We start from the raw sequence: 14,132 nt of genomic DNA, 5'->3' as shown, positions 1-14,132 counted from the left end.
CAAATACATGTGTTCCTGTAGTTAGGCGATTGGTTAATCAAAACCAACACACTAGAACGGTGTTCACAACACACAAAGTACGTCATAGAAACCCTACACAAACTAGGTTTCTCAATCAACTACACAAAGTCACACCTTCAGCTGTGTCAGACACAGCAATACTTAGGGGCAACAATCGACACAGCAAGAGCGATTGCCACTCCAAGTCCACAAAGAGTACAAACATTTCACAACTTAATACAGGTCATGTATCCAAACCAAAGAATACAAGTCAAAATAGTAATGAAACTCCTAGGCATGATGTCCTCATGCATAGCCATTGCCCCAAACGCAAGATTGCACATGCGGCCCTTACAACAGTGCCTAGCATCACAATTGTCACAGGCACAGGGTCAACTTCTAGATCTAGTGTTGATAGACCGCCAAACATACATCTCGCTTCAATGGTGGAACAATATAAATTTAAACCAAGGGCGGCCTTTTCAAGACCCAGTGCCTCAATACGTAATAACTACAGATGCCTCTATAATAGGGTGGGGAGCACACCTCAATCAACACAGCATCCAGGGACAATGGGACTCTAGGCAAAAACAGTTTCACATAAATCACTTAGAACTATTAGCAGTATTTCTAGCGTTAAAAGCATTTCAACCAGTAATAAGCCACAAACACATTCTTGTCAAAACAGACAACATGACAACGATGTATTACCTAAACAAACAGGGAGGGACACACTCAACACAGTTGTCTCTCCTGACACAGAAAATATGGCATTGGGCGATACACAACCACATTTGCCTAATAGCACAGTTCATTTCAGTAATTCAGAATCAGTTAGCAGACAATCTCTCTCGGGATCACCAACAGATCCACGAATGGGAGATTCACCCCCAAGTACTACACACTTAATTCCAAAATTGGGGAACACCACAAATAGACCTGTTTGCAACAAAAGAAAAGGCAAAATGCCGAAACTTCGCATCCAGGTATCCACAAGATCAGTCTCTGGGCAATGCGTTATGGATGAGTTGGTCAGGGATATTTGCGTACGCTTTTCCCCCTCTCCCACTCCTTTCATATCTAGTAAACAAGTTGAGTCAAAACAAACTCAAACTCATACTCATAGCACCAACTTGGGCAAGGCAACCTTGGTACACAACACTACTAGACCTCTCAGTAGTGCCGCATATCAAACTACCAAACAGACCAGATCTGTTAACTCCACACAATCAACAGATCAGACACCCCAATCCAGCATCGCTGAATCTAGCAATTTGGCTCCTGAAGTCTTAGAGTTCGGACACTTAGACCTTACACAGGAATGTATGGAAGTCATAAAACAAGCTAGAAAACCAACCACTAGACATTGCTATGCAAATAAGTGGAAAAGGTTTGTTTATTTTTGCCATAATAATCAAATTCAACCCTTACACGCATCTGCTAAAGACATCGTAAGCTATTTGCAAAAGTGAAAACTAGCTTTTTCATCCATTAAGATACATCTTACCGCAATTTTAGCTTACCTGCAAATTACCCACTCAACTTCACTATTTAGGATACCAGTCATAAAAGCCTTTATGGAAGGCCTAAAAAGAATTATACCACCAAGAACACCACCAGTTCCTTCATGGAACCTCAACATTGTCTTAACACGACTCATGGGGCCACCTTTTGAGCCCATGCACTCATGTGAAATGCAATATTTAATATGGAAAGTTGCATTTCTAATTGCCATCACATCTCTAAGAAGAGTAAGTGAAATCCAAGCATTTACCATACAAGAACCATTTATTCAAATACACAAGCATAAAGTAGTTCTATGGACAAATCCATTTTTTTTAACCAAAAGTCATATCTCCGTTCCACTTGAATCAAACAGTAGAACTACCAGTGTTCTTCCCACAACCAGATTCTGTACCTGAGAGAGCACTACATACACTAGACATCAAAAGAGCGTTAATGTACTACATTGACAGAACCAAACAAATGCGGAAAACAAAACAATTATTTGTTTTCCAAAAACCTCACACAGGAAATCCAATTTCCAAACAAGGCATTGCTAGATGGATAGTTAAATGCATTCAAACATGTTATCTCAAAGCAAAAAGAGAACTGCCTATTACACCAAGGGCACACTCAACTAGAAAGAAAGGTGCTACCATGGCCTTTCTAGGAAATATTCCAATGACTGAAATATGTAAGGCAGCCACATGGTCTACGCCTCATACGTTTACCAAGCACTACTGCGTGGATGTGTTAACAGCACAACAAGCCACAGTAGGCCAGGCAGTACTACGAACTTTGTTTCAAACAAGTTCAACTCCTACAGGCTGAACCACCGCTTTTGGGGAGATAACTGCTTACTAGTCTATGCAAAGCATGTGTATCTGCAGCTACACATGCCATTGAACGGAAAATGTCACTTACCCAGTGTACATCTGTTCGTGGCATGAGACGCTGCAGATTTACATGTGCCCACCCGCCTCCCCGGGAGCTTGTAGCTGTTTCAAAGTTGATTTTGAACATTTGTAAATTTGTAAATATATCACCTTAAGCTACATTATGTTCATACATGTTTACTCCATTGCATGGGCACTATTACTGTAATACACAACTCCTACCTCACCCTCTGTGGGGAAAACAATCTAAGAGTCGACGCCCATGCGCAATGGAGCCGAAAGGGGAGGAGTCCCTCGATCTTGTGACTCGAAAAGACTTCTTCGAAGAAAAACAACTTGTAACACTCCGAGCCCAACACTAGATGGCGGGATGTGCAAAGCATGTGAATCTGCAACGTCTCATGCCACGAACAGATGTACACTGGGTAAGTGACATTTTCCATATATTATAATTTTTTTTTTTTAAGGTCCGCCCTTGCATCCTAACACTTTCTGTCAAAACAGACATGTCCTGGTTTTTGAGAGTGTGTCGGATGAACATGCACATTAATCAGGCTCACGTTTCATCTGGCCCACTCATCGCACCAGAGACCAAACTTAACATTGATAGTCACCTGCTTTGCTGCCTCGCTTCATTCAGATATATAATATTCCTATTTCTGTTTGTGTCCAAATCAGGTCACCTTACAACTAAGTCAAGTAACAAAATAACAGCATACCTTTTGTGAAGCCAAGTCCTTCTTCAAACACGTATATCCCACCTTTACAGGCCAGATGGCTTTCTCAGTTCCTGCCATCACACTGATTAGTTTGTCATCTCTCAATCATTACATTTGCTGTCTTTTCACCATTCTTCCCTGTAAGACCTTCACATTCTCAGTCTCTCTTCCACCCTCTTGTTCTCCATGGCACGTCCTCTCCTTCCCACACACTGAGAACCTAGCCCTTATCCTTTTTTTCACTGACACGTAGTACACACCTTAAAAATATTGTACTCCTCATAATGAAAATGGCTTCCATTCTCACCACTTCACAAACTATGCTACTCAACCAGTATCCCCTTGGCATACCCTATGTTTCCTTTAACCTCCACCTTTTTTTAAAACATTCTTCTCTCACTTCTTTGAAGCTGTGAAAATGACTAAGACTACCTCACAGTTACCAATATTTCTTTGCTTTTCTCTGGGGAGCTGCCTGTCGGTGTGTAGTCGTCTAATCTGCCCCCAGAAGAGCACATGCCCTTCATATTTGTGTTTTTGACAACTCCTTCTGGAGACTCATTCCTACTTGATTTGTACCACCCAGCCTTGTGCTGACTGTATAGAGCCTTTGACTTCCTGTCCTTTCTGGTGGTCTTTCTGGACCAGCTGATGATGTGCAGGGTATTGTGAGCCAACTTTTTTTTTTTTTTTTGTGCAATGTACAAATATGCCTTCTTGTTCTGTAGTAGACCAGGATTCAACTGTGCTGATGGTGCCTTTATTATTCGCTTGGGTGCAGCATTGTCTGTTACCATATATTCTGTATACTGAAGTGGTGCTAATTATGAACTCACTACGTTGCTTTATGTAGTCTTTTCAAATCCTGAAACAAATTGCCTTTTTTAAAACATTTTTCTTATTGTTTTGTTATACTACTTAAGGAAAACTATTGTTGATCCCGACAGATCACACTCTTCCAGGATTTTATTTGTCTTGGGTGCACACGTTTCCATCAGTTTTAAGGCTGTTGATGCATGACTGGATTTCTAGATCACATACTGTTACTGGTACACAAGACTTGGAAGACTTATTGCTTCTGAAGTGAAAGGGTCTGTGCATCCTGCAACTTCGACCCACCCTCCCACTAGTCTGCAAGATCACATTGCATATGAAAAAATCATGAATTTGCTGTGTAATTGTAGAATACCATTTCAGCAGTATCGCCTTTTCTGATTTCCAGCCCTAGTGGTGATGCTTACCCTAGCCCAAGGTCTGTCTGCCTTGGATCCAGGCAACTGGCTGGTGGCCTTGGATTTGCATGACACCTCTTTCCACATCCCTGTCTGACAGATGTTACCTGTGGTTCCAAGCAGACCCCAGGCTTTATCAACTCTGTGATCCCCCTTCCACCTTACGAGGGCCACTTGGATGTTCACAAAAACAAATTTGTCGTCATTGCACATCTTTGGAGGCTGGGAATACTAGTCTTCCTTACCTAATCATCTGGTTGCTTGAGGCATACTCAGCTCAGTCAGTCGTGGACCATGTCCAGATGGCGGCAAACCTCCTGACTTCATTTAGGTTCTTAATCAACTTGCCAGTCCCTTTTGATCTGGATGTTTCAACCCTTGACCTAGGTCTCTATGAAAGTTGCTCTTTGACTTAGTCTCCTGCATCCTAGTGGGTCATGTCAGAGAGCACATGATGGCACTGCTGTGGGATCTCAAGTATTAGTGGGCTCAACTCCAAGGGACCCTATCTGAATTCATCCAGGTGTCAGAGAAGACTGCCAAAGTTCTGCAATGTTGTTTAGACTGCAATTGGACCAGTGACAAACTCCTTTCCGCACCCTATCCAGAGCGAACTGTTGTGAATGATGCATCACGGATGAATTGGGTAAGCTACCTGGGGGAGGTGGATATCCGAGGATTCTGATCTCTACGGATAAACTGCTCCATATCAGTTTGCTGGAGGTGTGGGTGATCTGCTAGGCACTTTAAGCCTTATTCCCATCCAAGGGAGAACAGGTGCAGGTCCTCATGATTACTATCTGCTTGTGGCACTGTGACAAGCAGGGCTGGGTGATGTCATGGATCCTGTGCCAGGAGCCTTTTGTCTCTGGTACTGGCTGAGTCTTCAATGCGTTTCCTTGGTCATACACCACCTGGCAAGATTTTTTAAAAGCCAGGGCAGATGATTCCTGTCGGCATTGCTTAGCAGATCATAAAAAGCAGATGCACTCCATTGTGGCGCAGGCAACCAGCAATGGAGAGACCGAAACCATGCTTGATCTTTTCACCACCACCAAGGACACTGGGACAAGTTTGTGGCTTGGCATGGCACCCATTGCATGCTCCCGTAATTCTGTTTGTTTTGTCTTCGGCTCAGCAAAGTTTTGCAGTGTGCACTGTTAAGTTATTTGTCCGCCTTTTTGGCCTCTGCATTTACTGAATCCTCGTTCTTGTTTGAATTAGCAGTTGTGATGCAATTTCTCAAAGGCTTATTTCATGTGTTTTCCCCATAACCTTTAATTTGGTCCTTAATTTTCTTATGCATGCCTTTTCTTGAGCTAATACCTATGCCTTTTGACTCTGAAGACTGTCTTTCTTATTAAAATAACTTAAGCTCTTCTCTTGAATGAGCTTCTGGATCTGAGAGTCAAAGCACCCTTCGCTACCTTCTTTCAGGACAAACCTAGGGATGAGGAGTTGAGCAACCTTTCATGTTGGACAGTCCTTCATATTTCTGATGTCTTTGCTCCACATCACCCCTCTAACGAGGAAGAGAGACTTCATTGTTTGGACCCTAATAAGGCGCAAGCTTTTAAACAGATTCTTTTAAGGTTACTAGGTGAATCATCAGCTCTTTGTGGGTTTCTCTGGGGCAAAGAATGGCAAAGCAATGTCGGAAGAGTTTTGCCCAGAAGGATTTTCCTCTCCATCAAGATCTGCTACACACTGGTCAAGAAGCAGCCACCAGGTGGACTAAGGGCACATTCTTCCAGTGTCAAGGCTGCTACCAGCGTGTGTAAACTGAGTCCCTGTCCTGAATATTTGTTAGGCCACCACATGGACATCAGTGCACACGTTCATGAAGCATTAATGCCTTGACTGCAAGGCTCACTTCAAGACCATTTTGGCCATTTAGTCCTATGGGAATTTTTTGTCTGAGTCATTCCACAGACCTTCCACCTGGGCAAGTACTGTTTTTTGTTATCTGCTCAAAAGGCGAGGAAGCTAAAGTTATCTATTTATCAGAAGGACAAGTTACTTATCTTCCTTAGCACTCTTTCTTTTGGATAGTATATCAGACTGCTGGTCCCTCACTGTCCTCTCACCTCCTTGTTCTGTGGAATGGCCTGTTTTCCCATATAAAAATGTCCCAAATTAGAGATTTTCCTACTAGCACAGTTAATTAGGCTCTGAGCCCCAGTGAGTGGACACTGTCAAGAAAGGAGCTGACGTCAGCATGCTTACTAGCTGCTTGCTTGCTGCTCCAGCTATGGCTTGCAGGATGGAGTGAAGTCAACTTGGGGCTTACACAGCACCACCCACCGGCTTGCAGGAACTATGCTAAAAAATCTTCTGGATTCATTCTGGCCCTTGGGATATTTTATAGGTGAAGAATCTGTGGTTGGAGTACTCACCCGAAAGAATGTTACAGAAGGTAAGAAACTTGTCCAGTGCAAATAAAGAATTATTTTAGATGTGCAGTTAAACCCCAAAGGCCATTGATAGAGGATTTGCATGATTTTGCTGTAGACTGTTGCCTACACTGTCTCAAACGTACTTCCATCCCTCCCAGAACCCAGCAACACCCATGATCTCCAGATTGATGTACGCTGGTTAGGTTTTATTATTTCAGTTTCTTGAATCTATTACACAGTGTCGGTGGATTGTCCATTATGTGTTGAGATATTGTCTACAAATTCTACAAATTAATAATGAATACCATTTCTCCTGATTTTTTTTTATTTATTTATTTTTTTTTTTTTTTTACGTATGTGCATCTGACAAAACGTTTAAAACCATGTTATGGCTCCGAACATCGTGCATCAACTTGGTATTTTTTGCTTCCCTTTGGAAGTGTCCACTGCAAGTGTCCGCATTGCAAATTCGTTAGTGAGCAGTTCATTGAGGCACAACGGTTTTGGAAGGCCTTTTGTAGATTTAGGAATAGTACTACTTAATGATGATTGCGCAAGTAAGATCAAACTTACTTAGTTCTAAAGATATAGTCACTTACATTGCTTTAGGTTCATATCTCATTTCTCCTACAAACCCACAATTCTTTCCTGTAGCTAAATATCCTTGACAAGAACGAAGGCTCCATTTGTATGGCAGCTGCTTGGGAAACTCCATGTCTCTATTTGGATGCTGTTGCTGAAGAGGAGGTTCAATAAAACTCAGCTGTTTAGAAAATTCAGTTGGTAAAACCTTGGACTGCACACTGTCAGCCTGTCAATTTCTTCAGTATGGTGTGTTTTTTTTCTTATTAGTACTAATTGTTATAGCTATACTTTATTATTATTAATATAAGTTCGATTAATTAAAATCATGAATGTATAAAACTACATAGCATTAGCACATAAAGAGTGGTTAGTTCAACCAGCCCCTAATTAGTAAAACCACAATTAAGAGTCAAATCACTTTGGGACCCTCGAAAAGACAAGGCATTTATCAGTCTGAGGGAAGAAAGAATCGCATCCTTTGTGCATAGCATTAGCACATAAAGAGTTGATAATTCGATCAGCCCGTAATTAATAAAACCATGATTATAAAAATTTTTAATTGCTTTGGCAACTTCAACAAGGTATTCATAGGTCTGAGGTAAGAAAGAATCACCACTTCAATAAGTAAGACTGTGTTAAGAGGATGGTTGCACGCAGGGCAAAGAAGTACATGAACTGAACATAGCATGCGACCCTTGAAGTTAGCTGGTTAGTTAGCAACTCTCCTCACACAGTGACATGGTTAAAAGCTACCAGTGGCAGCTTTGGAGAATGATTGGTGGATGTTGTATGTAAATTTCCCTAATCTAGCTAGAAGGCAGGGAGTGTTTTCCATAAAGTTCAAGTCTGAGGCCTGACTGCTGATTGCCTTGGCCAACCATGTTTGCCATGGGGATTCCGCCTCTTCAATGATTACTTTAAGATGGAATTTAAGGATGGACTTTGGGGTTCGCTGGACCCTAAGGAAATACTTTGTCCCCCTGGCATACAAGGTCTGGGCACCAAAGGCTCAGCTGCAATCTCAGCCTGGTTCTTCTGGCGTGGCAAGGAGCGAGCAATACTTTCTTGAACACCTTGTTCTGGGTGCCTTTTAGAAACTTGTTGAGGGCCCCCGGGAAGGCCAAGTGGCCGTAATTAAGAGCTGGAATCAGTTTTGCTCTAAATGCAGTCAGCATGGGCTCAGCAGTGGGACTGTGTAGGCGATCGCTTAGGCACTTCAATAAGTTGATGACACAGAGGGATTCAGATCTTAAATGCCTTAGGTGAACGGCCGGCATGGTATCTTCTGAGAACCAAACTCCCAGATAGTTGTAGGCGGTAGCTGTCGAAATATGTAGTAGTCCCAGCCACCAGGGAGTTTGTGTTTTATGGGGGTACTTGCCAAAAACGATCTTGATTTTACTCTTTCACCTGCAAATTATTCTCCTGGTTGTAGCTCCACAGTGCGTTCAGGTCTCTCTGTAAACCGGCTTTTGTGTGGTCCATAATTACAGTATCATTTGCATACTGCGGGACGGATAGACGCACCCCGTCCTGCTTTGGAGTAACTAGGCTAGTTCCCTTCAGGGCAGCATCCAGGTTGGCAGTGTAAAGATTGTAAAGGAGATGAGCCAGCACACAGCCCTGTTTGAGCCCGTTGTGCTTTGACACTCTGGCAGTTAATGTACTGAGGTTTGTTTTTACCCGGACCCATGACTCCCGATTTTCTTTTCTTCTTGATTGTTATGTTTTGCATTTTTGCATTTACAATCATTGCTCGCTGTCCCAGTTCTCTTCTTTTTATTGCATTTATCACATTATCAACAAACATTTGACATGGCTGTGTTCCTGGAAGTTCTAGGCTTGTTGTCTTATCAACGTTCAGTTGTGATTCAGATGAGCATATGTTGCATTTTGCACAATTTTTTGTGTGGTAATACCTCTTTAATTGAGGTTTACATTGTATCTTCTGGGGCGTAGATTGGGATCCTGTCAAGATGGCCACACTCTGCTAGAGCTCTGGCGGCTGACAACACGTAATTGTGCTGAATATGCCAGATTGCCATACAGTTGTGTTGCAGGACTATGGTCCATGCCTTTGACACCTTGATGGTAGTGGAGAGGCCTGGTCAAGCAGCTGAGAGGCTACAGCAGGCCCGGAAGAAGAGCACTTGCGGGTGTTGCCTTGGACTCACTGGACTGGCGGGCGATGCTGGCTGCACCACTCCCAGTGTGAGTGTAATTGAGTGGCTGCTGGGAGGAGCCACGGCACACTCTGTTGTGGGGGGGCAACTCAGTGAGCGAAGCTGTTGTGCCAGCTGGGCCAAGCTGCACAAGCTGCCATACATGCATTAGAGCGCAAGCACATGAGCACAACCGAATGCTGCGAATGGGGAAATGTAATAGGCATTACTAGGTCATGATCAACCACTGTCACATATCAGACTGCATTTCGTACGTTTACCACCATATTCCTCTGCATATCCCGCTGTTGTAATTGTCGTCCACACCTGTCAAGTAAAGGAGGAAACAATGAGCCTCTGCATTCACTATAGGCCCCAGCACCTGCCTTAACTAACGGCATCTGTGAAGTGTTCCTCACCGCAACACATTCGTCAGAGGAGATCCATTGCATGGCAAAGTAGCATTTAAACCTAAAAAGGTTCTTCCCGTCCAAGATAAAGACGTGGAGGCGGACACGCACAGGTGCAGACAGCGGACAGACGTGTAAGGGAACCGAACACTGACTGAAGGCACTCCTAGAAAAGATTAATAGTAAAATAGCCAAAATTGACAAACTTTGAGTTGAACTTTGAGGCTAGACACTGTGAGGGAGAAGGTGGTGAAGCATGAGCAGCATCTTGATCTTGCCATCTCTGATGCGGATGCCTATACTGACTGATGTGAGCAACTCACCAAAGAAAATGGTCACAGGACTTGGCACTGTGAATAGGAAGAATGAACGAGGCGTGATCTCGCAGGAACAACACTTGCTTTGTGGGTGTGCACAAGACCACAGCAATGGAGAAAAGTGGAACGTATGTGGAGAATCTGATTGTCGAGCTGTTTGGTCACACAAAATTGCCCTCTGTGTTTGTGGTTGAGAGCACATCACACTATAAGATCCTGGCTTGTCCGTGGTGCCCCCACTGTGACCCATCCTTGCCAAAATCCTTAATTACAGAGATCACTGTGCCCACCGGTTGTAACGCCACAGACATGTAATTGTACAGAAATATCTTTATTATAAGTCTTCTTCAGTAACGCCAGCATGAACTGTCGCCCTGCATTCCATCCCTCACCACATTCTCTCTTCACTCCCACATTCTATCCTACCTCACAGCATTCTACCTATGGACACTTAACATTCCACATACTATGTAACACCGCCTGGAGATAGCGCGAGAAAGAAAATACCTCAATGAAGGGTCACATCTTTTATTTTATCCTGACCACACAATCAAATCAAATCAAATCATTAACATTTATAAAGCGCGATACTCACCCGTGCGGGTCTCAAGGCGCTAGGGGAAAAGGGGGGGGTTATCGCTGCTCAAACAGCCAGGTTTTTAGGAGTCTCCGGAAAGCGGAGTGGTCCTGGGTGGTCCTGAGGCTGGTGGGGAGGGAGTTCCAGGTCTTGGCCGCCAGGAAGGAGAAGGATCTCCCACCCGCCGTGGAGCGGCGGATGTGAGGGACAGCAGCGAGTCCGAGGCCAGAGGAGCGGAGGCGGCGGGTGGGGACGTAGAAGTTGAGGCGTCTGTTGAGGTATTCCGGTCCCTTGTCGTGGAGGGCTTTGTGTGCGTGGGTGAGAAGTCGGAAGGTGATCCTTTTGCTGACTGGGAGCCAATGCAGGTGTCTCAGGTGTGCGGAGATGTGGCTGCTGCGGGATACGTCGAGGATGAGGCGGGCCGAGGCGTTTTGAATGCGTTGCAGGCGATTTTGGAGTTTGGCTGTGGTCCCGGCGTAGAGAGTGTTGCCGTAGTCCAGGCGGCTCGTGACGAGGGCGTGGGTCACGGTTTTTCTGGTGTCGGCGGGGATCCAGCGGAAGATCTTGCGGAGCATGCGGAGGGTGAGGAAGCAGGTGGAGGACACGGCGTTGACTTGCTTGGTCATGGTGAGAAGAGGGTCCAAGATGAAGCCGAGGTTGCAGGCGTGGTCTGTGGGGGTCGGTGCGGTGCCGAGGGCCGTGGGCCGCCAGGAGTCGTCCCAGGCGGACGGGGTGTTGCCAAGGATGAGGACTTCCGTTTTTTCGGAGTTCAGCTTTAGGCGGCTGAGCCTCATCCAATCTGCGACGTCCTTCATACCCTCTTGTAGGTTGGTCTTGGCGCTGGCGGGGTCCTTGGTGAGGGAGAGTATAAGTTGGGTGTCGGCGTAGGAGGTGATGATGATGATGTCGTGCTTGCGTACGATGTTGGCGAGGGGGCTCATGTAGACATTGAAGAGTGTCTGGCTGAGCGATGAGCCTTGAGGTATGCCGCAGATGATCTCAGTGGGTTCTGAGCGAAACGGAGGGAGGTAAACTCTTTGGGAACGGTTTGCGAGGAAGGAGGTGATCCAGTCCAGGGCCTGGCCTTGGATCCCGGTGGAGCGGAGGCGTGTGGTTAGGGTGCGGTGACAGACGGTGTCAAAGGCAGCCGAGAGGTCGAGAAGAATGAGGGCGACTGTTTCACTGTTGTCCACACGGAAGGTGCAAGATCCCCAATGTAAATTTGCACCGGTTATAAAAAATGACTGTGTGAGATGGACATAGGATATTGCATGCTATGCCTGCCACTGCTTTCTTTCACTCTAGAAAGCAAGATCCATTACTTCACAAGCATTGGTGATATTTCCTGGATAAATAACTCAAGCAGCCCACCAAGAGTCGCTGTGATGCATATCCCAGCCCTGGGCAGAACCTAAGTGACATCGAGTAACATTGCTCTTTACAGACTTCACATGACTAAACTAAAATACACAAAGCATCTGTGAAAGATGGTAGTGCTCACTGGACTTTCAGAGCCATTGATGTGAATACAGTGATCTTATTGGGAAGTATGCCTGGGTCAAAGAAGGTGGGATGCCTGCACAGTAGAAAGGTACTGTACATTTAGTTAATGACACAACTTACTCTGAATATACTGTACATTGTTTGACGTTTGATTATTACAACACAGAGCAGTGTACATGAGACCTAACTCATGAATCGGCAGGACAAGCTCTTTAACAGCAACTGGGATCACATGTTTTGTCTCGTGACACATTTGTGGCGGAATTGCTTGGTTTCAGATCCTGGAGGGGGAGGAGGGGAATTGTTGTGTTCAATAAGTGGGATTGCGGTGTGGCGACTGCTAGGAATTTGAACTGAGTGTGGGTGAGGGTAAAGAGGCTTTGGGGACACTTGAAAATGCATATGTTATTTTCTTCATGCCCGGTTAAACCACGGCACGTGAAACAGCACATGCACATCCAGCTAATATAATAAATTGATGAGTAGGGTTGAGCTTGTCTATCTTTGAGTGATGACATGGAACATGAGAGGCCTCAATGACAGGAGTAATAGGAGTCATATTTTCGCATATGCCAAGAGACACCATATAGATTTTTTTTTTTATTACTGCAAGAGACCCATCTTGTTAAAGAGAAATCACATTGGGTGGTGAGAAGTTGGAGAACAGATTACTACTTTGCAGGATACTCTGCCTATTCTAGAGGGATAGCTGTGCTTTTCTGCTGAGGCATACTATACCAGCACATTGCTGCTGTGGTGGACTCTGAGGGTTGCCAACCAGAATTGTGGACCTGCGAGCTGGAAACTGAAATAACGGACAAGCAATGGACTTCTTGCTCGGAACATACTAAAGAAGTCTCCATGAATGGGAGAGACAGACTGACTCATTATAAACGTTTTCTCCATCTAGCCTGGGACTGCCCACCAATTAGTGACTACTGGAGGAAGCTATTCTAGGTTCTTAACACCATTACAGGCCTGACACTGGTGGCAGACCCAAAGACAGAACTGTTGGGCTTTGTTTTAAAAAAATAAAACTAAAAAATCCCTAAGAGAGTGGAAATTCGTAGGCCTGGCACTGTTGATAGTCAAGCACAAAGTAGCCATACACTGGGGCAAAGGCAAAATTCCCACAATAGCTGACTGGATCACAGACTTGGCCATATGCTGCATGCGTGCCGAAAAATACAGCAACCTGCTACCCCAGCGTCCTACTACCCAGGGCATTATGACCTAAAAACATACGGGGGACCCCTAAAGGCATATCTGGGTCGTGCAATGTCAGATGCAGAAAATATGACACTCTGAGAAAGACCAATGGTCCAGTCGCTGCCACAGTAGCAGTAAATACTAGGTACAAGGTTCCATGCAATATACCGATACGAACACCCCCGTTGGATATGCGTTAGCATGAGATTAATGTATTGTCCCTTTCACTTTGTGTCCACACTGCTGTATGGAATACTTACAAATGGATTTTTGAAGTGCATTGTACTGGACATTGGCTGCATGATACCTTTTGTTTTTTCCCAACGGTATCTATACATACATACACACACATACACACTGTTTTTAGTTTATGTAGTAAATAACATTTCTTTATTTATAAAAAATAATTTGTGTGTCAGGTTTTAGTTCTGTGCATAATATTTCCGCCATCCAAACTTTACATTGACAAACTAGATGTTCAAGAACTGAGTCATCTCGCATTTACACTTTCAGGTTACATAAACAGTTTACAGATCCTAGTCATGTGCCTTATTTCCAATCTCTTTCTAGTACTTTCCTTCTGATTGCATTTTTTGTTTATTTCCCACCACGGTTTCTAGAGT

At 44.4% G+C, this 14,132-nt stretch overlaps 1 protein-coding gene across 3 annotated transcripts in view; it reads left to right on the top strand.

Annotated features, from left to right (window-relative positions):
* The window catches only part of SP3 (Sp3 transcription factor), a 118,105-nt gene that overhangs the window by 55,326 nt on the left and 48,647 nt on the right, over nt 1-14,132 (top strand). The gene's annotated exons all lie outside the window — the stretch shown is intronic.

Source organism: Pleurodeles waltl, chromosome 3_1 (genome assembly GCF_031143425.1).
Source record: "Pleurodeles waltl isolate 20211129_DDA chromosome 3_1, aPleWal1.hap1.20221129, whole genome shotgun sequence".
Lineage (NCBI taxonomy): Eukaryota > Metazoa > Chordata > Amphibia > Caudata > Salamandridae > Pleurodeles > Pleurodeles waltl.
Note: the sequence above shows the minus strand (reverse complement) of the source record. Positions and strands in the feature narration are given on the sequence as shown.